This window comes from Neoarius graeffei, chromosome 25 (genome assembly GCF_027579695.1).
Source record: "Neoarius graeffei isolate fNeoGra1 chromosome 25, fNeoGra1.pri, whole genome shotgun sequence".
Lineage (NCBI taxonomy): Eukaryota > Metazoa > Chordata > Actinopteri > Siluriformes > Ariidae > Neoarius > Neoarius graeffei.
Window position 1 is genome coordinate 40,485,401 of NC_083593.1, and position 27,904 is coordinate 40,513,304.

The following is a 27,904-nucleotide window of genomic DNA, read 5'->3' on the forward strand; positions in this document are numbered from 1 at the left end:
AGGCTTCGCTCAATGTCTTCACCGCTCCGGTCGTCAGAGTGAAGGGAACGAAAGTAACTTCCCAAAATAAAGCACCGCGACACCAGTTTATTCATCACTGCCTGATCGTACACCTCGAAAACAGCAGCACAGTGCTTGGGAATGAAAACCTGGAGGACTTCAAGTTAGATTAACGCAGAGTTGAGAGCGTCTTCGGGCTTTGTCTGGGTACCTGGCTCCAGCGGGCGCCAGTCGGCTCCGGAGCCGAAACTCCGACCTCCTTTTTCTTGTTTTCCTCCCAGTGATTAGCGTTAGCAGCTAACAGCGGCTAAGCTAGCTCAGAGAGAGAGAGAGCCCAAAACACTCCAACTTTTCATACAGTCAAGTTTCGTTTTTCTTAAGGTCCCGCTTTCCGAGCTTCCAAGAACAAGAAAGTGTCCGCCTTTGAAATTTCTTTGTATTCCGTAAGAAGAACCCCTGAAGAAGCTAGCAGGCATTTCTGCCGTGAGTGCTACAACAGCCGGCCTCCGCCATGACGCCGTCACGAGCTCACACACTCAAACCGGAGCCAGTGGAGATGGAAACCCCGGGCAGTGACGTCACCACCACCACCATGCTGTGCTCTCCAGGACCAAAGCAATGCTCGTGCTTCGATTACTACACTGTGTGTGTGTGTGTGTGTGTACATAAGCTAGACATGACATGGTATTTTACATGACATAACATGTGTGTATAATAAAAGGTATTTTATCTGACAGTTCCCATGTGCTTTATTCTGAATATATACTTTTACACTCAGGGAGGAGATATAGTGTCCCTTTATGTAAACACAACAGGTATAAACATTCATTCATCCCTCTTTCAATTGAGTTTCTGAATGATCAGAGGTGGGCTAATAAATGGATGGTGTATGTATGCATAGATGGAAGACTAGAATGTCTCATCTCATCTCATTATCTCTAGCCGCTTTGTCCTGTTCTACAGGGTCGCAGGCAAGCTGGAGCCTATCCCAGCTGAGTACGGGTGAAAGGCGGGGTACACCCTGGATAAGTCGCCAGGTCATCACAGGGCTGACACATAGACACAGACAACCATTCACACTCACATTCACACCTACGGTCAATTTAGAGTCACCAGTTAACCTAACCTGGCTGCATGTCTTTGGACTATGGGGGAAACCGGAGCACCCGGAGGAAACCCACGCGGACACGGGGAGAACATGCAAACTCTGCACAGAAAGGCCCTCGCCGGCCACGGGGCTCGAACCCGGACCTTCTTGCTGTGAGGCGACAGCGCTAGCCACTACACCACCGTGCCGCCCCATGACATAACATGTGTATAATAATATACACATGACATAAAGATATTTTATCTGACAGTTCCCATGTGGGGCAGCACGGTGGTGTAGTGGTTAGCGCTGTCGCCTCACAGCAAGAAGGTCCTGGGTTCGAGCCCCGGGGCCGGCGAGGGCCTTTCTGTGTGGAGTTTGCATGTTCTCCCCGTGTCCGCGTGGGTTTCCTCCGGGTGCTCCGGTTTCCCCCACAGTCCAAAGACATGCAGGTTAGGTTAACTGGTGACTCTAAATTGACCGTAGGTGTGAATGTGAGTGTGAATGGTTGTCTGTGTCTATGTGTCAGCCCTGTGATGACCTGGCGACTTGTCCAGGGTGTACCCCGCCTTTCGCCCGTAGTCAGCTGGGATAGGCTCCAGCTTGCCTGCGACCCTGTAGAAGGATAAAGCGGCTAGAGATAATGAGATGAGATGAGATGAGTTCCCATGTGCTTTATTCTGAATATATACTTTTACACTCAGGGAGGAGATATAGTGTCCCTTTATGTAAACACAACAGGTATAAACATTCATTCATTCATTCATTCATTCATTCATTCATCCCTCTTTCAATTAAGTTTCTGAATGATCATCTCATCCCATTCTCATTATCTCTAGCCGCTTTATCCTGTTCTACAGGGTCGCAGGCAAGCTGGAGCCTATCCCAGCTGACTACGGGCGAAAGGCGGGGTACACCCTGGACAAGTCGCCAGGTCATCACAGGGCTGACACATAGACACAGACAACCATTCACACTCACATTCACACCTACGGTCAATTTAGAGTCACCAGTTAACCTAACCTGCATGTCTTTGGACTGTGGGGGAAACCGGAGCACCCAGAGGAAACCCACGCGGACACGGGGAGAACATGCAAACTCCACACAGAAAGGCCCTCGCCGGCCACGGGGCTCGAACCCGGACCTTCTTGCTGTGAGGCGACAGCGCTAGCCACTACACCACTCTGCCGCCCACTGTATGGAAATGTATGAATGTAATTTATATATATGACTGTAGGAATGGTATTAATTTTTGTGAGATATCTAGGAATGTATAGATGTTATTAGATTGGATGTATGGATAGGTATTTATGTATGGATATTACTTGAGTGGATGTTAGGTAGGTACACTACCGTTCAAAAGTTTGGGGTCACCCAGACAATTTTGTGTTTTCCATGAAAAGTCACACTTTTATTTACCACCATAAGTTGTAAAATGAATAGAAAATATAGTCAAGACATTTTTCTGCCCATTTTGAGCATTTAATCGACCCCACAAATGTGATGCTCCAGAAACTCAATCTGCTCAAAGGAAGGTCAGTTTTATAGCTTCTCTAAAGAGCTCAACTGTTTTCAGCTGTGCTAACATGATTGTACAAGGGTTTTCTAATCATCCATTAGCCTTCTGAGGCAATGAGCAAACACATTGTACCATTAGAACACTGGAGTGAGAGTTGCTGGAAATGGGCCTCTATACACCTATGGAGATATTGCACCAAAAACCAGACATTTGCAGCTAGAATAGTCATTTACCACATTAGCAATGTATAGAGTGGATTTCTGATTAGTTTAAAGTGATCTTCATTGAAAAGAACAGTGCTTTTCTTTCAAAAATAAGGACATTTCAAAGTGACCCCAAACTTTGAACGGTAGTGTATGTATGTATGTATGAATGTATTAATGGTACTTGTTTGAATGTTTGTATGTATCAATGTTAGGATTTTTAATTTGCACAGTTCACCTGGAGCAAAAATGCCGGATTGCACATATGTTCTTTTAGTTAATTAGATGTGTGTTTGTGTCCCTTCTTGATGCAGCAATGTTCCCTGACTCTAGGCTAAATTTCTCCCTAGGGAGACCAATAAAGTTACTTTACTTTACTTTTTTACATGACGTATACTGTGTGTGTATGTAGTGTAGTGCTGTGCAAAAGTCTCAGGCCCACTTTTTTTCATACAAACTTTAGAAGAAGAATGTCTGTGAAGATTCTCAGTCATCCAGGTACATAGTAATCTGTGGTTGGTAGAAGAGAGCAACTGGACTTCAAGCAATCCAGTTACTCTCTTCTACCAACCACAGATTACTATGTACCTGGATGACTGAGAATCTTCACAGACATGTTTCTACGCACTTTGGGGTGAGATCCCTTCGACTGGTGCGGGAGTATGAGAGGACTTCCAGAAAACTGGCAGACATCTTAGCCAGAGAGGATCGTTCATTTTTGTCAACCTGGAATGACCATCACTGAACAGAGGTGGGCATCTTTTATCAGCCACCTACAATGCAGCCATCAGAATTCTAATTCGGATTCTATGATGATCCATGAGAGGATAAATACTTGATACTCCCTGACAGAACTGAGGAAGCCTTTCGGATGAGAGGTGAAACGTTTTCAAGGATCTTCAAGCAAGTCCAGCTGCTCTCTTTTACCAACCACAGATTTTAGAAGAAGAAACCTTTATTTTCTCACATGCACACTTCAAGCACAGTGAAATTCATCCTCTGCATTTAACCTATCTGAAGCAGTGGGCAGACACACCCACTGTGTATAGCAGGTACACTATATTGCCAAAAGTATTTGCTCACCTGCCTTGACTCACATATGAGCTTAAGTGACATCCCATTCCTAATCCATAGGGTTCAATATGACGTCGGTCCACCCTTTGCAGCTAGAACAGCTTCAACTCTTCTGGGAAGGCTGTCCACAAGGTTTAGGAGTGTGTTTATGGGAATTTTTGACCATTCTTCCAGAAGCGCATTTGTGAGGTCACACACTGATGTTGGACGAGAAGGCCTGGCTCTCAGTCTCTGCTCTAATTCATCCCAAAGGTGTTCTATCGGGTTGAGGTCAGGACTCTGTGCAGGCCAGTCAAGTTCATCCACACCAGACTCTGTCATCCATGTCTTTATGGACCTTGCTTTGTGCACTGGTGCACAGTCATGTTGGAAGAGGAAGGGGCCAGCTCCAAACTGTAAAAACAGTCTGCATGCCTAGGTGCTTGATTTTATACACCTGTGGCCATGGAAGTGATTGGAACACCTGATTCCGATAATTTGGATGGGTGAGTAAATACTTTTGGCAATATAGTGTACCTTGCTCAAGGGTACTTCAGCCCAAGACCACCCCATGTCAACCTAACTGCATGTCTTTGGATTGTAGGGGAAACCGGAGCACCCGGAGGAAACGCACGCAGACAACATGCAAACTCTACACAGAAAGGCCCTGGGTTCGAACCCGGAACCTTCTTGCTGTGAGGCGACCGTGCTAACCACTACACCACCCAACTTTTGTTATAGATTTCTATTTTATGACTTCTGCATTATCAAACAGGTGGCACGGTGGTGTAGTGGTTATCACTATCACCTCACAGCAAGAAAGTTCTGGGTTTGAACCCAGCAGCCGACGAGGGCCTTTCTGTGTGGAGTTTCCATGCTCTCCACTGTGTCTGGATGGGTTTCCTCCGGGTGCTCCAGTTTCCCCCACAGTCCAAAGACATGCAGGTTAGGTTAACTGGCTACTCCAAATTGCTCATAGGTGTGAGTGGGCAGAAAGGAACTGGCCACCCTACTGTTCCAATTCTGGCGAAGTCAACCTAGATCAGGTTCGGCGATGACAACATTATCGAGTCAGTACAAAAACATTTTAGAGTTCCAAATGTTCGTTTTCCAGCATGTTACAGGAAAAAAAAAGTTTGTATCTGAGCAGTATATTACATAAGAGACGACTTTTCAGATTAAAAAAGAAAACATAATGAAGGTTGCCGGGTTTTGGTGCAAAATTAAGAAGTGAGCGTGACAACCAAAGTGTCCAGAAGAACTGTGGCTGGTTCTGTAAGATGTTCAGTAAAACCTACATCTCATTTCCTTAAAAAACTGCACTCGTTGTACATGAGACTACTTTTTTTTAAGTAAAGGATCGTCCATCCATCCATCCATTATTCGTAATCGCATATCCTGTACAGGGTCGTGGGCAAGCTGGAGCCTATCCCAGCTGACTATGGGCAAGAGGCAGGGTACATGCTAGACAAGTCACCAGATCATCGCAGGGCTGGCAAAGGATCATCTCACACCAAATATTGACTTTGTTTCATTTATTATAGCTTACTTCTGTTTATAGTTTTTTTTTTAAATGTTGAAACATTTCATTTCATTATTTTTAAGCCATTTTGGTCTACAGCATTTCTTTACATGTGCCTAAGACTTTTGCACAGTTCTTAATATAAGCTACACACGTGTATTACGTCACTGTGCGGTTAGTTTCCTCTAATATGAAGCACTTGAGCATGACCACTTAATTTGCTTAATTTCAGGAGTAACAAACTCAGGTCCCAGAGGGCCATTACCCGACAGAGATTTGCGTTTTCCCATTTTAACACATCATATTAAGTCACTTAAAGCTGTTTGTGGTGTGTTAAATGAGATGGAATGCTAAATTCTTTGACTCTATATATGCCTTATTAGTTGCACATTTCCATAACCAAACTAGGATGGATTTCCCAAAAGCCTCTTAACGCTAAGAGCTTCTTAACTAGGAGAGTGTTCATTGTGATGCTCACTCTACCATTTAATGATGATCTTTGTGCTACGATGCATTTGGGAAACCCACCCCTGGATTGCTGGTTTTGCACACAGATATCCCCATTCACAATTTTGTTTAAAAAAGGTAAAACTAGAAGAAGAAGGAGGAGGAGGAAGAGAAGAATAAGCCTTTGTTTGTCACACATACATTACAGTCTAGTGAAATTCTTTTCTTCACATATCCCAGCTTGTAAGGAAGTTGGGTTTAGCGCACAGGGTCAGCCATGATAAAACACCACTGGAGCAGACAGGGTTAAGGGCCTTGCTCAAGCACCCAACAATGGTAGCTTGGCAGTGCTGGGGCTTGAGTAACTACTCGGTGTCATTTTGCTTTGTGGATATTGCTATCCATCAGATGTGGTAGTGTTTCCTTTTGATGGTAAGTCCTGATAAATAACACAAGTAGAGTCATCATCATCATGATGTCAGGGTAGCTGTGAATCCAGGGACAATCCTGGGAATACTAAGCATGAAGCAGATATACATCCTGGATGGGATGCCACATTCACACACCTTGGGCAATTTACCAGAGCTAATCCAGCTACAGGAATGTTTTTCAGAGGTGGGAGGAAACCAGAGAACCTGAAGGAAACCCACACAGACTTGTGAAAAAACATGCATTGTCTTACATTTTGAGAAGAAAAAAAAAGTTTATATTATTCTGTGTTTATTTTGTTTTGGGAAATTATCATTGATGCAGAAATCTCCAACAACTGTGGTATTATTTCCAAGCCCTGATAAAGAACACATGTTGTGTTATAACATCCATCCATTCATGATCTGTAACCATGGGCAGCATGGTGGTGTAGTGGTTAGCACTGTTGCCTCACAGCAAGAAGGTTCTGGGTTCAAGCCCAGTGGCCAGCGGGGGCCTTTCTGTGTGGAGTTTGCATGTTCTGCGTGGGTTTCCTCTGGGTGTGCTGGTTTCCCCCACAGTTCAAAGACATGCAGTTAGGTTAACATGGGGTGGCCTTGGGCTGAAGTGCCCTTGAGCAAGGTACCTAACCCCTGACTGCTCCCTGGGTGCTGTAGTATGGCTGCCCACTGCTCTGGGTGTGTGTTCACTGCATCAGATGGGTTAAATGCAGAGGATGACTTTCACTGTGCTTGAAGTGTGCATGTGAGAAATAAAGGGTTTCTTCTTCTTATCCTGTGCAGGGTCATGGGCAAGCTGGAGCCTATCCCAGCTGACTATGGGTGAGAAGTGGGGTACACCCTGGACAAGTCACCAGGCCATCACAGGGCTGACACACAGATACACATAACCATTCACACCTACGGTCAATTTAGAGCCACCAATTAGCCTAACCTGCATGTCTTTGGACTGTGGGAGAAACCGGAGCACCCGGAGGAAACCCACGCAGGCATGGAGAGAACATGCAAACTCCACACAGAAAGGCCCTCGTCAGCCACTGGGTTAGAACCCAGAACCTTCTTGCTGTGAGGCAACAGTGCTAACCACTACACCACTGCGCCACTGTGTTATAACATATTGGATAATATTTTCCTGCTCTGAACATTTGAGAAAGGGACTGCTTACACAGGCGTGGAGTACATGGACTCTTTTCACTTTGCTGAAGATAAAAAGAGCACTTCACAGTTTTTTAAAGATTCATTCATCTTTCGTAACCACTTATTCTTGGTCAGGGTCATGGTGGATCCCATACCGTGAATAAATAAGATCTATATGTCAGGTACCTGATAGTCACTGAGCGTATTTGTAATTAGTAAGTTGTGTTCATCATGGTTATCATATTTGATATCTATCAATATGTGACCCACAAGCATGATGTAGAAGAAAGAATGGCATTCCACTTTGCTTAGGTGAACACGTGAATAAATAATAATAGCATGTCAGTACTTAACGTAAGCAAAATGATATACATTTAAAGAAAAAATTGTGCTTTTTGTGCTTATACACTACACAATAGGGTGCATCAGTTGCCCCCTAAAAATGAAAAGTTCCTCCGATCATGATGCATTTTTGTTTTTATGTTCCTTTTGGTAAGAAAACACACTGGGTGAAATATTTTGACAAAATTCAAAAGTTTAATGGTGGCACCAGGAGCTCAAAGTTATGGAAAAAGCTGCTATTTTATGACTTTTATGACAAAATTTCGATCACTTTTCATGAAACACAATGGCACCTTATAGAGTATACCAAATATCTTAGATACACATTTTTAGTACATATTCTAAATATATTATCAAGCACAGTTTGAGTTTTAGCTGTTCATTGAATCATTGTTCAACTACTTTTAAACAATACAAATGTATTATGAATCACATTAATGCTTCTCAATCCCTTGCAAAGGTTCTTAACATGATCTCTGGGTCACAAGAAATCAATAAATGGAGTCCAACATTGTGATTCAAACCTTACGCGAAAACAAAATAAGCATTTTTTTGGCAAAAAATGAACCTCATGGTGCCACCATTAGACTTTTGAATATGGTCAAAAAATTTTACAGGATGTCTTTATTGGTGAAAAGGAACACCCAAAGAAAAATGCATCAGATTTTATGAAAGTGAGGGCAGCTGATGCACCCTAATACACAAGTGCTTTTATGTAAACTAAAAAAAAAAAAAGGGGAAATGATTAAGATTTAAGTTTTCGTTCATCCGAACATGTCTGATTTAGCATCTTAAGCACATTGTTAATTATGAGAGTTGTGAGCAGGGAAGTGTGCAAGGCCATGAATTCCCCAGATAAGAGCGGAGCATTAAAATATCACTAATGCAGTGATGCAATCTTCTTTAACAGTTGTGGTATTATTTTCATCTTGTGGTAATTCCTGACAAACAACTCAATACATGTTGGTTTACATCATGTTCACATCATTGCTCTATTTGTTGGAATTGTACAGTCCTGCTGATCTTCAAATTATAATCGATTATCTCTGTTACTATCCTGGAAGTTCAAGTTATATAAACTGTACACTCATGGATACTTGACAACCCTCAACGTCTCAAGTAAACAACAAATTAATACTAAAGTATTTCGTAAATGTCTTGATAATTAACAGAAAATCCCCAAATCATTTAGACCCCATGATCTTAACTGCCTTTAAAAATGATGAAAATACAAAAATATTTAAAATTACAGTCCTGTGCAAAAGTCATAAGCCCTATTCGCACGGGATAAGTATTACCTGTGGACCTCTGGTAATTCGGAATAATTACAGAGAATGTCTGAGTTCTTAGTCCCGTGCGAATGCGCCATGTCCGTAATTTGCCAAGTAATAATTCCGCCGCGAATTACCTACTGTGTTTCGGCAAAACACAGACGTCCAGTGGTAATACAAGTCCCGTGTGAATGCGCATGTCTGTGTTTGTAATTATTAAACGCGCGTCTCTTGTACTTTTCTGGAGTGAATAATGGAGGATACGGGCGAAATTTTGATAAACAGCATTTCAGGGGCAAGTGGTAGTAGGCCTATCCCGTATTTGAACCAGATAAGCATTTTGAACTCCTGTCTACTAGTGTTGTGACGTTCGCGAACGAACCGATTCTTTTGAACGGCTCCTAGGCATGAACGATGAGAACCGAGTCTCGAGCTGGGGGAGCCGTTCTTTCTGTCGTTCTTTTTCTGTACTGTGTTAGATGAAAAAGCTTTTGCCCAAGGACAAGAAGTAGGCTAAACAACATTTGCCTTTTATTTATTCAAGTTTTATCTGTTTGCCTAATAGTTCAAATTGTTTTGTATATAGTTTATAATGTTGTTGTGTGATATTAATAATAATATTGTGGGAAAACTACTTTGCATGGACATTCATTTAATTTATTCTATCGTCATTTTGTTTGTTCTATTTTTGTGTATTTTATTTATTTATCTGTTTGTCTAGTTGTATCTATTTTTCTAATAATATATTTTTTGCAGGCAGCACGGTGGTGTAGTGGTTAGCGCTGTCGCCTCACAGCAAGAAGGTCCTGGGTTCGAGCCCCGTGGCCGGCGAGGGCCTTTCTGTGCGGAGTTTGCATGTTCTCCCCGTGTCCGCGTGGGTTTCCTCCGGGTGCTCCGGTTTCCCCCACAGTCCAAAGACATGCAGGTTAGGTTAACTGGTGACTCTAAATTGACCGTAGGTGTGAATGTGAGTGTGAATGGTTGTCTGTGTCTATGTGTCAGCCCTGTGATGACCTGGCGACTTGTCCAGGGTGTACCCCGCCTTTCGCCCGTAGTCAGCTGGGATAGGCTCCAGCTTGCCTGCGGCCCTGTAGAACAGGATAAAGCGGCTAGAGATAATGAGATGAGATGAGATGAGATTTTTCTTGAATTATTTATGATATTGTCATTTCACCCCTCCTCCCTTTTTAGTAATGGTACAGTCTGATTGTGGGCGGGGACAGTGAACTGTGTAGCTCCGTGTGTGCACAGCGCCGCTATTTAGAGATGGGATTTATGGCTCTTTGATGGGATCCGCATCTTTGTGATCCGTTCTTTGAAAAGAGCCGTTCAAAAGACTGGCTCATTTGGCTCTTTTTAAATATTTATTCAGTTTTAAGAAGACAGCGTCTAAAGAAGCCAGATCCCTCTGCTTAGACAGTGACATCAATATTTCTGGACATACCTTTTATATAAAGCAACCTAGACTTACATTATTGTAACCCCTAAACGCTCATAAATAACCATTAAAAAACAATGAGGGCTTCAATGAATGTCCATGCAGAACGGCTTTTCTGTAAAAAAAAAAAAAAGAACCCACTCAAGAACATAGTTATCAACAGGGGTTAAACTGGGATTGGTTATGTGGGGGGGCTCTGCCTCGTACCCACCCCTGCCCCCGCGGCCCTGCCCCAATATACTTTTTGGAAAATAACCCTCTAATTTGATAACCATATCATATTGCACAGAGATATACACCTTATCTGTGTGTTGTAGGCCTATGTGTGTCTTGTAGTGCCCCCCTACACATTATGGCAGTTTGAATGTAGATTGGTTGGCCAATGTAACAGATTGTACAGGTTGTTGTACATTGGTTTGAAGGAAATGATTAGTGGGGGGTCTGGGGGTCCTCCCCCAGAAGTTTTTTATTATCATACATGTTATTTGCTGAATTCTGGTGCATTTTAATAAGTTGTTAGCTGACTTTACAGAGGAAGGTTGAGCAATATCATGTTAAATCTTGTCACATGCCTACAGGTGAAAAATGTGAAGGAGAAATGTTCAGTGAGAAAATTTGAAGGCTTGCACAATCTTAAACCAAAACAGTTGATTTATTTTGGAGGATAAATGTTAAATATGCCAAAACACTGTCAGTCAAATTGTCAATCAAATATGTTCATGCAGTGAATGCAACCAAATACAAACAACACTATAACATTGGAAGCATTTATTATTATTGTTATTATTATGTATTCAATTATTTATTTGGCATGTGGTGCTTTTTGTATTGTCTAGAACATACATAAGATGAGCATATTATAGCAGCAAAATAGAAGCACAATCATTTGAATGCAGCAAAAGTTTTGCTGCATTCAAATGATTGTGCTTCTATTTTGCTGCTATAATATGCTCATCTTATGTATGTTCTAGACAATACAAAAAGCACCACATGCCAAATAAATAATTGAATACATAATAACAGACAGTTCGTTCAAGAACCTCTGATGGATTAGGATCGTATGCAGGTAAAATGGGAGACGGTGTACGGAGAAAATTATAAACAAGTCACAACGCTGAAACACAAGCCCAAAAACCCGCAAACCACGACTTCTGATTTTTTTTTAAAGCGAGCTCACAAAAAAAGAAACCCCAAAGTCACTTATAAAAAGCGGAATTGGCAACCCACGCAGTGTTCCAGAAACCAGAATCTCTGATCGCAAGTTCTGTTCTAAATAGCTTTGACAGGTCGTCTTGTTATCAGGAAAACTATGATCTATCTCATAAAAGTCATGGGTTTATTGATTAATAAAACGATATTTAATTATTCAGAACTGAAAATCGTGAAAAGGGTTTGTTGCTTTTGATGTGTGCGTGATCATATGCCATCCGCTCCGAGCTTATGTGCCGGGGCTCAGCCCCGGACAGCCCCGGCCCAATTTAACCCCTGGTTATCAAGAACGCAAGAATATTTTATAGAAAAACACTTGTTTTACAAAAATATTTAAGTCTGAGATACAAAATAGATACAACTACAATAAATATAACACAAGAACTAGTTATCACACAAGAACATTTTAATAGAAAAAAACAAACTTTCTATATTAAAAATATTGAAATTGTAACAAAAATAGATACAACTAAACAGTCAGATAAATAGATAAAGTTATAACAAGAACACAAGATTATTTTAATAGGAAAAAACAAACTCATTCTCATCTCATTATCTCAAGCCGCTTTATCCTTCTACAGGGTCGCAGGCAAGCTGGAGCCTATCCCAGCTGACTATGGGCGAAAGGCGGGGTACACCCTGGACAAGTCGCCAGGTCATCACAGGGCTGACACATAGACACAGACAACCATTCACACTCACATTCACACCTACGCTCAATTTAAAGTCACCAGTTAACCTAACCTGCATGTCTTTGGACTGTGGGGGAAACCGGAGCACCCGGAGGAAACCCACGCGGACACGGGGAGAACATGCAAACTCCACACAGGGGGGCCCTCGCCGACCCCGGGGCTTGAACCCAGGACCTTCTTGCTGTGAGGCGACAGCGCTAACCACTACACCACCGTGCCGCCCCGAAAAAACAAACTATTAATGCAAAAAATATTATTATTAGAAAAATAGATACAACTAGACAAACAGATAAATAAATAAAATACACAAAAATAGAACAAACAAAATGACGATAGAATAAATTAAATGAACGTCCATGCAAAGTAGTTTTCCCACAATATTATTATTAATATCACACAACAACATTATAAACTATATACAAAACAATTTGAACTATTAGGCAAACAGATAAAACTTGAATAAATAAAAGGCAAATGCTGTTTAGCCAACTTCTTGTCCTTGGGCAAAAGCTTTTTCATCTGAAACACAGTACAGAAAAAGAACGACAGAAAGAACGGCTCCCCCAGCTCGAGACTCGGTTCTCATCGTTCATGCCTAGGAGCCGTTCAAAAGAATCGGTTTGTTCGCGAACATCACAACACTACCGCTATTAGCGCAGCTCACAGCAGCTGGCAGTTTCTCTCCGCGCGCAACAGAGGTGAACATTCTAGAAGTTGCTAAGCAGGAGCAGGTGTGATGGTGGTGAGATAAATTACGAAGTCCGGATTTCAAAAACGGAAGGAGAAGCAGCAGAAAGCTGAAAGGGAGAAAAACGGTCGACAATTGGTGACTCAGTTTTTCCCAGAGAAAGCTAGCCTATTATTCGCGGACACTCGATGCCATTACAGCATGTTAGCTAATGATAGACTAGCAGATTTCATTTTAACCGAGTTGGAATATCAAGACAACACTTTTCAATAAGCAGTGCAGTGTCATTTTATTTAAATACTTCACGTTTATTGCCATGGAAGATCAGATGAATGTAATGTAGAAGTTCTGCACAGAACTAGCTAAACTTGTGCAGTAAACTAGCCTACTGGGCTAATACGTGAGGTAAAATATTAGGCTAGCCTACATGATACTGGTGCTAATAACTGGTTTCAAAACTAATGAGGTGCCCTCAACATCCACAGATTCAGCCTCAGGAATAGGACCCCAGCCCTCAACCCAAATCCTAGGAGAAGGAGGTGAGCAATACAATCCATTATTGGTGGGACATGGCGATTCATTTCCGCCAGTTCGTTCATGTCGGTCAGTTCAGCAAAGAAATTCATTCGTTCAGTTCGTTCACTCGTTCATTTTGATGACGTCACACCAAAGCGGCACAACAATGGCTGTCGTCCGAAGTTTAGTTCATCTTGAGTGAACGAGAGGCGGCAGAGGTGCCATCCACAATAGATTTTCATACATTACAATGTGCTTGAGAAAAAGATGGAAGAAAAACATTATCCTAGCATTATCTGAAAAAGACTACATAAACAAAGCTCTGAAAGTTAATTAAATGTAGATGAGAATAAAGCTGTTTTTATATTTATTATATTTATTTTAGTAGAGCCATGGTCTGCCGGCTATGCAGTTGTTCTCTCAAACCCATTAAGCAAAAAAAAAAATTGCTTATTTAACAGCAACACTCATTTCAGAGAATAAACAACTTTACAAGTCATCGTATTCAGCGAACAGCAGGCAGGCTGGCTGCTGGCTGTTCGTTCGTTCGCGAACTGCTGAGCTCGTTCGCTGTGAACTGAAATGTATTGCTGAGTGAGAGCTCTAAATTGTAAACTAAAGACCTGGCATGTGTCAACGCTCTGATAATAGGGCTCAGATAGCCCTTAAAGAAGTAAAGTGGCGCTGCTCTGCACAGATCAAAATGCAAGTTGGACGCCCTTCTGCTACTGAACAGATCCTGCTGATTCGCCAACGACCGAGATTCAGCGACCGCCCTGCTGCCAGCGAGCAGAGACTGCTGATTCGCGAACGACCGAGAACGAGAGGCAGCGCAAACTAGTTCTAGTCGTTCACTTCGAAGACTCGTTCAAAAAGAACGGTTCGTTCGTGAACGACACACCACTACAATCCATGAATAAAGGATTTAGGGTTAAAACTATTTTAATTGCTAGGCTACAGTAAGCAGCATTAGGCTATTAAGACTTACATTCAAATGAAAAGACATTTTCTTTTTTTATGAGCAACTATTCTTAGGTAACTTAGTATGGAGTTCATTCAGTCAAAATGTTCATGTGTTAAATCTCGCTGGGGTACACGCTGCAGGATCAAGTGAGGAAGTGTCAGCTTTTTTTGGCTTCATCAATTGTCTTTACAAATTTGTAAGTGCCAGTCCAGAACGATGGGCCATATACAAAGAAACTACCGGCTGCTCTCTCCACAGCTTGTCTGACAGTCGCTGGAGTGCAAGAATTGATGCTGTTAAACCGGCAACAGTCTATTCAGTCTAAGGCCAAGTTTACATTAGACCGTATCTGTCTCGTTTTCTTCGCGGATGCACTGTCCGTTTACATTAAAACGCCTGGAAACGGGAATCTGCCAGGGTCCACGTATTCAATCCAGATCGTGTCTGATCCGGTGCTGTGTAAACATTGAGAATACGCGGATACGCTGTGCTGAGCTCTAGCTGGCGTCGTCATTGGACAACGTCACTGTGACATCCACCTTCCTGATTTACTGGCGTTGGTCATGTGACGCGGCTGCTGAAAAACGGCGCGGACTTCCGCCTTGTATCACCTTTCATTAAAGAGTATAAAAGTATGAAAATACTGCAAATACTGATGCAAATACTGCCCATTGTGTAGTTATGATGGTCTTTAGGCTTGCCATCCTTCCACTTGCAAGTGGTAAGTGACTTGCGCACAGCGGCTCAGTCCCGAATCACTGCTCGTGCACTACACTCGCGCGCTCTGTGAGCTGCGCAGGGCCGGAGTGCGCACCCTCCAGAGGGCACTCGCTGTTCAGGGCGGAGTGATTTGGAGCGCAGCTGCTGAGGAGGAAGCGATGAGCCGCACTGACATTTCTCAACTTACGTGCCAAATTAGTCATGTGATTAGCGTATCCGTGTATTGGCATTGCTGTGTGCACGCGAATCGTGTATTGGCGTTGCTGTGTGCACGCTAATCGTTTTTAAAACGTTAGTCTGATGATCCGCTGATACGGTCTAATGTAAACCCCACCTAATTCTGACAGTTCTGCATTTAAAATGTTCATATACCAAATAATTGTATCACCTAAACTTGCTCGGCAGCTGATCACATGGATAGTAAAGTAGAAGTGCCAGCCAAAAACAGACTTCAAATTCAGTTGCTTGTGCTTGAAAATTTTACGGGGGGGCCCTAAATTGTAATCTTCCATAGGGCCCAAGATTTCTAGCGGCGCCCCTGTGTACAGTGAGTGCAGTTTTATGTGGAAATGAGCTGTAGGTTTTACTGAGCATCTTACAGAACCAGCCACAGTTCTTCTGGACACTTTGACTGTCACATTCACGTCTTCATTTTGCACTAAAACCCAGCAGCCTTCATTATGTTTTCTTTTTTAATCTGAAAAGTCGTCTCTTATGTAAAATGCTGCTGAGATACAAACTTTTTTCCCCCCGTAACATTTAATTTTGTGCTGGAAAATGAACATTTGGACTCTAAAATGTTTTTGTACTGACTCGGTAATGTAGAAGTCATAAAATAGAAATCTATAGCAAAGTTTGTATGAAAAAAAAATAGGGGGCCTAAGACTTTTGCACAGTACTGTATATGTAAACCAAGCAGAAGATTTTTGAACGTTGGCTCTAGGAATTTAGAGCAATAAAATTAGTTAAAGGTTTAATTCTTTTGAACATAACTTGTATAAAGAATAATCTAAAAGAAAGAGGGCAAATTCATGCCGGCCTACATAATAGAGCTGAATAAATGAATTTTCTGAATGTTCGCACTAACTGATTTGAAGTCTGAAATCTAAAAGTGGCTTTACGGTAAAATGAAAGGTATATTGGTAAAATGAATTTAATTCAGTAAAGCTGGGGCACAGCTTCCAAAAACTAAACGCTGATACTGCTGTGGTGTGACTGCCGAGTCACGCCTGTCAAACTTCATTTCTGTAAAGGAAAACAAAGAAGCAGACAAAGATGATTTTCTGCCAAGTGCATTGTCTTGGGTCCTCCTGGAACTATTATCATTCAGATTCAGACCTACATTTTAAAAAGCTCTTTAAGCGCTGAGATGAGATTTATGCAGTATTGTAGACAAATGACCAAAGAATACTTAATCCTTTATTACATTACTGTTCATTCTGGAGCTCGTTTAAACTCACATTATATCTGTTTACTGGTAGAGTTATAGCAGGTTTGTAGTACAGCTTCAAATATTTCACTTTCAAGTAGATAAGTATACACTTTTAAATTTATTTAAAGTATGAAAATAAAAGTACAAGAAAGATTTGCCAAGGAAAAGACGTCTACTTCAAATCACACATCGAGGAGCCAACTGGCAAGTTAGCTAAAGATAAAAACAGCTATCTTTGTAATCTCTCAAATGTTAGCTGGCATGATAATAACTCTGGCAATATAAATAAACTAGCTGAATGCTAACAGATAGCTGTCTCAGTACGAACTGCCTTGATAAATACAATCAATGACAGGTGGATATTATCAGTCTTGCTGCCACATCTGTTTTGGTTTATTTGGATTTGTATGTTTTGATTTGTTAGGAATTTAGATCAAGTACCATAATGCATATTACTATTATTATTATTATGCATGTTGAATATTAATAGGCTCCAGCTTGCCTGCAACCCTGTAGGACAGGATAAGCAGCTACAGATAATGGATGGATGGATGTTGAATATTATTATTGTTTTAACTATTATTAAACAACTATTTATTACTACTTATTAAATTTATTTTTTGTGAATATTGTCATTACTATACATCATTGCTATTATTTATTATATATCACAAGTATAACACTCCATTTAATATTTGTGATGTGTGTTGCTGAGTGTCAGTACCATGTTGCATATTATTATTATTATTATTATTATTATTATTGTTGTTGTTGTTATTGTTATCATCGTCATCATCATCATTGTTGTTGTTATTTTGCATGTTGAATATTATTATTCTTTTAAATATTATTTAAAAACTCCTATTTATTTCTACTTATTGTGTTTTTTGTTAATATAGTCACTAGTATACATCATTGCTATTATTTATTATACAACCTCGATTCCAAAAAAGTTGGGACAAAGTACAAATTGTAAATAAAAACAGAATGCAATAATTTACAAATCTCAAAAACTGATATTGTATTCATAATAGAACATAGACAACATATCAAATGTCGAAAGTGAGACATTTTGAAATTTCATGCCAAATATTGGCTCATTTGAAATTTCATGACAGCAACACATCTCAAAAAAGTTGGGACGGGGCAATAAGAGGCTGGAAAAGTTAAAGGTACAAAAAAGGAACAGCTGGAGGACCAAATTGCAACTCATTAGGTCAATTGGCAATAGGTCATTAACATGACTGGGTATAAAAAGAGCATCTTGGAGTGGCAGTGGCTCTCAGAAGTAAAGATGGGAAGAGGATCACCAATCCCCCTAATTCTGCGCCAACAAATAGTGGAGCAATATCAGAAAGGAGTTCGACAGTGTAAAATTGCAAAGAGTTTGAACATATCATCATCTACAGTGCATAATATCATCAAAAGATTCAGAGAATCTGGAAGAATCTCTGTGCGTAAGGGTCAAGGCCGGAAAACCATACTATATATCATTGCTATTATTTATTATATATCACAAATGTAACACTCTGTTTAATATCTGTGATGTGTGTGTGTGTGTGTGTGTGTGTGTGTGTGTTGTAAACTGTATTGAATGCATCATTTTGTGACTGAACACCAAGAAAAATTCCTAAGACCTGTAAAGGTATACAAAAAATAAAATGATTCCGATTATGACTTTACAAATATGGTATATGGTTATACAGAAATGTAGTGATGTAGTGTTTGATAATTTCGCAATTAAAAAGTAAAGATTTGTCTTTCTAAATGTAGGAAGTAGCCTAAAAGCCAAACGTATTAGGTGTGGAAAAATTCACTGGAGTATAGATCGGGGAAAATTCAGGTATATTCAGACATCAAGTGAACTGGGACTCTTAAACTTAGCAGCATTTATTTTCTGGCCTGTTCAGTGAAAGTCAAAACTTTTGTTACTGAGTTTTTCTTTTTTTTTTCCCCCATAAGGACATAAAATTATTAAGACTAGTTTATTGCATATATGCATGATGTTGTACTACTGTAATAACGTTAGCACAAATTATGTGCACATGTTTATGATTGAATCATTTGTAAGATATCATAAATGACCAAACTCTGAAATATAAATTATTTAGATTTACAACTGAGTATGCAGAGATTTTTATCTTTAGGGTTTAGTGTCTTTTTCATGTATTTTTAAAGACTGCTGATGTTTATTTTTTTTCTAAATCCTGTATCATGCATCTACTGCAAGAAACAAATGATAAATTATTGCCTATCTTTTGGTGCTGGTGTTCTCCTGTGTTTATTTCCAAATCTGTTCATGCTGAATTTTAGAAAACACTAGTTATGAATTTGGAATATATTGATGATTTTCTAAACTCTGTTATTGCTGTTATTGCATTAGGAAATGAACTGTAGGATGCTACTCAGGCCAATAACTTAAATATGTCATAAATTTTACTTAATCTACGTTCATAAAATAGAATAGGTTGATGATTATTTTTAAATATCTCACTATTGAAACATATGTTATAGATGCAAATAATAAGTATGCTACAAATAAATAATGTTTTAAGCATAGAATTGTGCATGAAAGTAAAAGGCTAGAGCAATGAAAGCATGATGTCCTAAATTATCAAACATGTCATTAAAATGGCTTCCAGTCACTCTTGGCAAAAGGGAAAGCCACGCTTTCTCAGACTATGATATAAACATTTTCCTTCATGTCAAAGATATCAAATCCCTAAAAAACCACTTCTTTAAATACTGAAAAAAAAGCTGAAAAAATTCATGTCAGCAAAATGTAAACAGATAATGTATATACCACCTTTATCAAAACTTGAAGAAATAACACTTGTAAATTTAGAAGGGAAGGGTCATATATCTAAATATGACAACCCGGATTCCAAAAAAGTTGTGACAAAGTACAAATTGTAAATAAAAACAGAATGCAATAATTTACAAATCTCAAAAACTGATATTGTATTCACAATAGAACATAGACAACATATCAAATGTCGAAAGTGAGACATTTTGAAATTTCATGCCAAATATCGGCTCATTTGAAATTTCATGACAGCAACACATCTCAAAAAAGTTGGGACAGGGGCAATAAGAGGCTGGAAAAGTTAAAGGTACAAAAAAGGAACAGCTGGAGGACCATAATTGCAACTCATTAGGTCAATTGGCAATAGGTCATTAACATGACTGGGTATAAAAAGAGCATCCTGGAGTGGCAGCGGCTCTCAGAAGTAAAGATGGGAAGAGGATCACCAATCCCCCTAATTCTGCGCCGACAAATAGTGGAGCAATATCAGAAAGGAGTTCGACAGTGTAAAATTGCAAAGAACATATCATCTACAGTGCATAATATCATCAAAAGATTCAGAGAATCTGGAAGAATCTCTGTGCGTAAGGGTCAAGGCCGGAAAACCATACTGGGTGCCCGTGATCTTCGGGCCCTTAGACGGTACTGCATCACATACAGGCATGCGTCTGTATTGGAAATCACAAAATGGGCTCAGGAATATTTCCAGAGAACATTATCTGTGAACACAGTTCACCGTGCCATCCGCCGTTGCCAGCTAAAACTCTGTAGTTCAAAGAAGAAGCCGTATCTAAACATGATCCAGAAGCGCAGACGTCTTCTCTGCGCCAAGGCTCATTTAAAATGGACTGTGGCAAAGTGAAAAACTGTTCTGTGGTCAGACGAATCAAAAATTGAAGTTCTTTATGGAAATCAGGGACGCCGTGTCATTTGGACTAAAGAGGAGAAGGACAACCCAAGTTGTTATCAGCGCTCAGTTCAGAAGCCTGCATCTCTGATGGTATGGGGTTGCATTAGTGCGTGTGGCATGGGCAGCTTACACATTTGGAAAGACACCAATGCTGAAAGGTATATCCAGGTTCTAGAGCAACATATGCTCCCATCCAGACGACGTCTCTTTCAGGGAAGACCTTGCATTTTCCAACATGACAATGCCAAACCACATACTGCATCAATTACAGCATCATGGCTGCGTAGAAGAAGGGTCCAGGTACTGAACTGGCCAGCCTGCAGTCCAGATCTTTCACCCATAGAAAACATTTGGCGCATCATAAAACGGAAGATACGACAAAAAAGACCTAAGACAGTTGAACAACTAGAATCCTACATTAGACAAGAATGGGTTAACGTTCCTATCCCTAAACTTGAGCAACTTGTCTCCTCAGTCCCCAGACATTTACAGACTGTTGTAAAGAGAAAAGGGGATGTCTCACAGTGGTAAACATGGCCTTGTCCCAACTTTTTTGAAATGTGTTGTCATGAAATTTAAAATCACCTAATTTTTCTCTTTAAATGATACATTTTCGCAGTTTAAACTTTTGATATGTCATCTAGGTTCTATTCTGAATAAAAGATGGAATTTTGAAACTTCCACATCATTGCATTCCATTTTTATTTACAATTTGTACTTTGTCCCAACTTTTTTGGAATCGGGGTTGTATAACTTATTGGTTGCATATAGGGCGGCACGGTGGTGTAGTGGTTAGCACTGTCGCCTCACAGCAAGAAGGTCCTGGGTTTGAGCCCGGCGGCTGACGAGGGTCTTTCTGTGCGGAGTTTGCATGTTCTCCCCGTGTCCGCGTGGGTTTCCTCCGGGTGCTCCGGTTTCCCCCACAGTCCAAAGACATGCAGGTTAGGTTAACTGGTGACTCTAAATTGACCGTAGGTGTGAATGTGAGTGTGAATGGTTGTCTGTGTCTGTGTGTCAGCCCTGCAATGACCTGGCGACTTGTCCAGGGTGTACCCCGCCTCTCGCCCGTAGTCAGCTGGGATAGGCTCCAGCTTGCCTGCGACCCTGTAGGACAGGATAATGGATGGATGGTTGCATATAGCACTGAAACAACACTTAATAAATTGAACGCCTGGAAAATGGATATAAAAGAAAACATTGATGAGTTGGATTGGAATGATGCTTGTTTGAAAGCACATAAACAGACAAAAAGATTCAAATTACTCCAATATAAGTGGTTAATGAGAATGTACATAACTCCTGTCAAGTTACATCATATGTCTGTTAATACTCCAGATGTTTGCACTAAATGTTTGGATGAGAAAACTACTCTATTTCACTGTCTGTGGGATTGTCCAAAAATCCACAACTTCTGGAAGGATGTTATAAAATGTTTGTTAGAGATGTTTAACACCAAAGTCCCTTTAAATGCCAAACTCTGTGTGCTTGGAATATATCCAAAAGACTTTGTACAAACCTGGAAACAAACTAAACTTCTGGACTTTGGACTTCTTCAAGCTAGGAGAGTTACTGCACTATGCTAGAAGAGTATGGATGCTCCATCAATGGATAAAGGAGTTATCTACTTGTAGCGGGCTGGAGAGACTAACTTATATTGCGAAGGGCAAGCAGAAGGACTTTATTTAGCTTTGGGAACCATTGTAAAGGGATATGGTCAGAAGTTTACATACAGTGACATGAATGTCATCTTTGATATGAATGTCATGGCAATATTTGTTCTTTCAGTAATTTCTTTGAACAGTTCTTTTTCTGTGGCAGAATGATTGTACAGCATACATCTTTAATAAAAAAACCACTAGAATTTGGTGCACAAGTTTTAATTTTCTTCGGGTTTTCTGAAATCAACACAGGGTCAAAATTATACATACAGGGTCAAAAATTTACATACACTCACTTAGATTATTAATTCAGAGGTGCTGAAACTTCCAAAATGTCTCTTATCTTGCCAAGGCCGAGGTCTCTTAACTTCCTGTTAGTGATCATGATTGACTACAGCTGGTAGCTTCTCTGTGTCTTCATAAAAAGGGTTTGTTTACAGCACTAATTGGATTGACCAGCACACAGTAAAATGGGAAAGTCCAAGGAGCTCAGTGCAGATCTGAAAAAGAGGATCGCAGATATACACAACTCAGGAATGTGTCTTGTAGCCATTTCTAAACAACTGCAAATTCCAAGATCAGTTCAAACAATTATATCCAAGTTATTGTGAGGTGTAGTCACTTTGCTTCAAGAAAACCCAAACTGTCACCCTCAACTGAAAGGAAATTGGTTTGGATGATCAGGAACAACCTGGGAACCACCATGGCACAGCCCTGCCTTGAACCGGAAGCTGATAGATCACTGTCTACAGCTCAGATCACCATGGACTAAGAGGCTGCTATCCAAGAAATAAACCCCCTGCTCCAAAATTGACACCTTCAAGCTTCAAGTTTGAAGCTGACCACACGGACAAAGAAAAAAGCCTTCTGGAGGAAAGCTGTATGGTCAGATGAGACAAACATTGAGTTGTTTGGCTACAATGACCACCATGTACAGAGGGACACTGTACCAACTGGTGGTGGTGGTAGGATCATCATGCTCTGGGGCTGTTTTGCTGCCAGTGGAACTGGTTCATTGCACAAAGTGGATGGAATAATGAAGGAGGAGGACTACCTCAGAATTCTTCAGCATATACCATCAGAAACTTGAACACGACTTGGGCGTTACAACAAGACAATGAACCCAAACACACATCAGAGCTGGTTGTGGAGGATAAAGCAGGCTAACATTCAGCTTAAAACAAGTCCTGACTTCAACTCTACTGGAAATATATAGACCGTGCTTATAAATCGAGTCCATGCCAAGAAACAAAACAAAAACAAATTGAACTCTACCAATTCTACCATGAAGGGTCGTAAAATATCCAATCAGAATTCTGCCAGAAGCTTGTTCATGGTAAACAAAAATGTTTGGTCAAGGTGAATCTTTTACCCAAATATTAGGTGTGCTGTATGTATATTTTTGACCCTGTATGTATAATTTTGACCCTGTATTGATTTCAGAAAACCCAAAGAAAATTAAAACTTGTGAACCCAATTCTAATGTTTTTTTTAATTAAAGATGTATGCTGTACAATCATTCTGCCACAGAAAAAGAACAGTTCAAAGAAATTACTGAAAGCCCAAATATTGCCATGACATTCATATCCAAGATGACATTCACATCACTGTATGTAAACTTCTGACCACAACTGTGTGTGTGTATGTATATTATCATTATCTCTAGCCGCTTTATCCTGTTCTACAGGGTCGCAGGCAAGCTGGAGCCTATCTCAGCTGACTACGGGCAAAAGGCGGGGTACACCCTGGACAAGTCGCCAGGTCATCACAGGGCTGACACATAGACACAGACCACCATTCACACTCACATTCACACCTACGGTCAATTTAGAGTCACCAGTTAACCTAACCTGCATGTCTTTGGACTGTGGGGGAAACCGGAGCACCCGGAGGAAACCCACGCGGACACGGGGAGAACATGCAAACGCCACACAGAAAGGCCCTCGCCAGCCACGGGGCTCGAACCCGGACCTTCTTGCTGTGAGGCGACAGCGCTAGCCACTACACCACCCTATATATAATTTTATTTTGTTTTATTTAAAGATGATGCAAGTTGTTTTTGTGTGTGCGTGCATACATATGTGTACTAGATATAATGTATGTATCTTTGGTCAAAATGTTGTATTTTTATTGTGTTACTGTATGTGTCTTGTGGGGAGAAAATAAGAAAAATGACAAACATATTGTGGAAGAAAAAAAAATTTTCTTCATGTGTAGATAGTCAATACATAGAGGATTTCAGAAATGTGTATTGTATATGTTGGGGTAGTTTGTTTTATAAATTGCAAGAAAGCTTAGACAAATGTAGATGTGTCCCAATGTATCCAAATGTGTCCCAATACATCTGAACTCACCCTCAGTAATAAAGTAATTGTGCTTTGTTATGCCTCATCTCTGCTTGATCCCAAAAAGCAAATTTATTTCAAGTAAAGTGGACGTTCAAGTAAAGTTGACCAAAAGTTATACACTCACACAAAAGAAAACATGTTGTTATAGAACGCAAGCCTCTAATTAGACTCCCATCTTAAATGCATTCCTTAAAATATACTGCATGGCCATCCTGTTTTTATGGTCTTCATATTTCTGTTTTTTCCCCCCTCCTACTGAGCTTGCATGCTGTTAGTGATGACAAAAACAGCCACAAGATGTCTCCAAGTTGTCAGCCTAGGATCCCTTACCAGCAGAAAGTTGAGTGAAAGCCCTCCTAGATGTACTGCATATATTCTCATACAGCAGTGAAATGAGAATCAGCAGAGAGAGAGAGAGAGAGAGAGAGAGAGAGAGAAAATTTGGCAAACTCTAAGATGTATGATGAAACCACACAAGAGTCAGATAGATAGATAGATAGATAGATAGATAGATAGATAGATAGATAGATAGATAGATAGATAGATAGATAGATAGATTTTACTGATCCCAAGATGGGAAATTGTTACAGCAGCAAGTTATCAGACATACGAAAAGAAAAAGACACACTGTACAACATAAAATAGAATTTTGAAAAAAAATCCCAAGAACAAGCCAAATATACAGTGTACAGATAAAAATAGAATGATAAAAATTTTATATCTATGTATGTGCTTTGTACATGTGAATGTGCACCAATAGTGCTAAAAACAAGAATCGTGATAAATGAAGATAAAAACTGTGCAAAAGTGGTTGCACTGAAGGGAGGATAAATAAATAAATAAATAAACCCAAACTCTAATGGTGCAAAGCACGGGCGATTGCTCTAAGACAACGAGGGAGGCTCAGCCTCCTCTAAAAATGACGAACATCGTGTAGGATGAATTGAGCTAGGCTTATGTTATAGCCGACCTTATAACATTGCTATTTCAGATCCAGAATCATAGAAATATATGTGCTCAACCCACTACAGTGCGAAATCATTCCGTTATAACTTTCCCCAGTTCGCCTAATGTGTGCGTGAGTCTTTCCCCCTCGTGACAGCGCGATGCAGCCCAGCCTCAGTGGACTTCAATGGCATTTGGGAGCTATGCGCTTTTCAATCTCAAAATGCAAGACGATTATTGGACAAATTCTGCGAAAACGCCCACCCATGGAGTCTCACGGACTCCCAGCCTCAGTGGACTTCAATGGCATTTGGGAGCTATGCGCTTTTCAATCTCAAAATGCAAGACGATTATTGGACAAATACTGCGAAAACGCCCGCCTACGGACTCCCAGCCTCACAGTGGGAGGGACATGGCAAAGCTTTCCGCGAGGAGACTGGTGATTGGTGAAAGCGGCCGGATATCTTCTTTGATTGATAGCTCGTTTCAAATATAGACAGGCAGCGGTGAATTTCAGTTTAGTCCCATGCGGATTCGCAAGTGCTATGGTGTATTGTAAGAGATCAGCTTACATTTCGATTTCATTCATTACATACGGTTTCTACCAGCTTTTTTAGTTTGTATATATTTTCATTGTAAATAAAGTGTAAATATAGTGTTGTCAAGTTTGCTATCTTAGTTCCAGAAATGTCGTTTATTTGAGTGACTGAACTTGAACTTGAGGGGGCTAGTCAGCTAGCAAGAAAGCTGCACACGGATGCCAAGCATTGCTGATTTAATTTTGGCGAAGCCATTTGCCAGTCTTCCTTTCGAGGAAAAAATTAAAATTAAAGAGCAGGGTAGACCAACGCCTCAAATTGACTTGGTGAAAAAGGTAGGGAATAATACTCGTTCCTTTCAGCTCTCCTGGTACGAGAAAGTGAATTGGCTAACAGCAAGTGACCCACATCAACAGCAGTAAATACTGTAGGCTACATTAGTAATATGTCATGGATGGACCAAAAATATAGAATCTATTTAAAATGTTTATGCTGAGTATATTATATTGGAATATATATTTCTCTGGATATGAATTAAACACAGCTGCAATTTGGAAAACATTTTTAAACAAAAACACAGCCGAGAACATTTCACACTACAGACCTGGATTAAAAGTGAAGCGTTATCAAAATTGTCAATAAAACATTTCTCAGTCAAAATAAGTAAAATATAGGGAAAGTGTCATTGAATGAAATGTGTGGCACCCAGCTCTGTTTGGCTCCCCAAGGTCAGTGCTTGTGCCTATTCCAGAACACTCTGCTGTTACTGCTGAGGTTCCTGACAAAGAGCTGCTTTCAATAATGATCCATTTTTAAACAACATGCCACAATTTTAAAATATAAAATGTTAAAATATACCCCCCCCCAACACCACCATCATGTATATTGGACAGTAGGCTAATGGGCCAAAAGAACCTGTTATTTCACAGTTTGTGACGCTGCCAACAATCAGCCAGATCAGAGGCAAGAGTATGGGCAAAATTGATGTGTTTTTTCTTTTTTCTTTTAAAATCTGGAAATATCGTAACCGACCAGCCTCCCCTGTTTGAAAGACTACCAGCCGCCACTGGTGCAAAGTGACTAATGGCAGTAAACAAATAAGCTCTGATGGTGCAAGAGTGACAGGATCTCATCTCATTATCTCTAGCTCCTTTATCCTGTTCTACAGGGTCGCAGGCAAGCTGGAGCCTATCCCAGCTGACTACGGGTGAAAGGCAGGGTACACCCTGGACAAGTCACCAGGGCTGACACATAGACACAGACAACCATTCACACTCAATTTAGAGTCACCAGTTAACCTAACCTGCATGTCTTTGGGGGAAACCAGAGCACCCGGAGGAAACCCACACGGACAACATGCAAACTCCGCACAGAAAGGCCCTTGTCGGCCACGGGGCTCGAACCCGGCCCTTCTTGCTGTGAGGCGACAGCGCTAACCACTACACCACCATGTCGCCCAAAGTGACAAGATGACCAGGGTTATAAACAGGACTATACATCAGGGAGGTCCGAGTTCTCTCTGTCAGACAGAGGTGAGTTATTGTACAGGATGATGGCTTGGGGCAGGAAAGATTTCCTGTATCGGCCCCTATGACAGCGAAGCTGTAACAGTGTGTTGGAGAAGGTCCTCTGCTATCTGTCCAGTGTGTCGTGGAGAGGGTGGTCAGGATTATCCATGATAGATAACAGTTTGTTCAGAGTCCTCCTCTCCACCACAGCCTCAAAAGTGTTCTGTTTGCAGGACACAATGAGCAGAATAGGAATGATGCTCTGAAGAGTTAGCAAGGAGTTAGAGAATAAGTATGAGAAGATACGTGATCTGGATTTCACCGGTGACTCTTTGCCGCCGTAGACGGAGATGTTTGAATTTGCGCTGGTCTCGGAAAGAAGAAGGTCAATGTCAAAAACGTCCCACCATTCCGGCTGTCCCTTTTATACAGATGTCAGTTCTGTCTCTGTTACGACCAATCGTTCCAGTTCAGAGACCAAACAACACAGACTTCCCATTCCACATTTGGATGTTTTATACA

The 27,904-nt window shown here is 40.7% G+C and overlaps 1 protein-coding gene across 2 annotated transcripts in view; it reads right to left on the reverse strand.

The window, feature by feature from the left end:
- Window positions 1-569, reverse strand: part of chd1 (chromodomain helicase DNA binding protein 1) — a 43,732-nt gene extending 43,163 nt beyond the window's left edge. For both annotated transcript variants that reach the window (XM_060909167.1, XM_060909166.1), the window contains exon 1: window positions 212-569. The gene's annotated coding sequence lies outside the window, so the exon portion shown is untranslated. The remainder of the gene's footprint in view (window positions 1-211) is intronic.
- Between the last annotated feature and the right edge of the window lie 27,335 nt (window positions 570-27,904).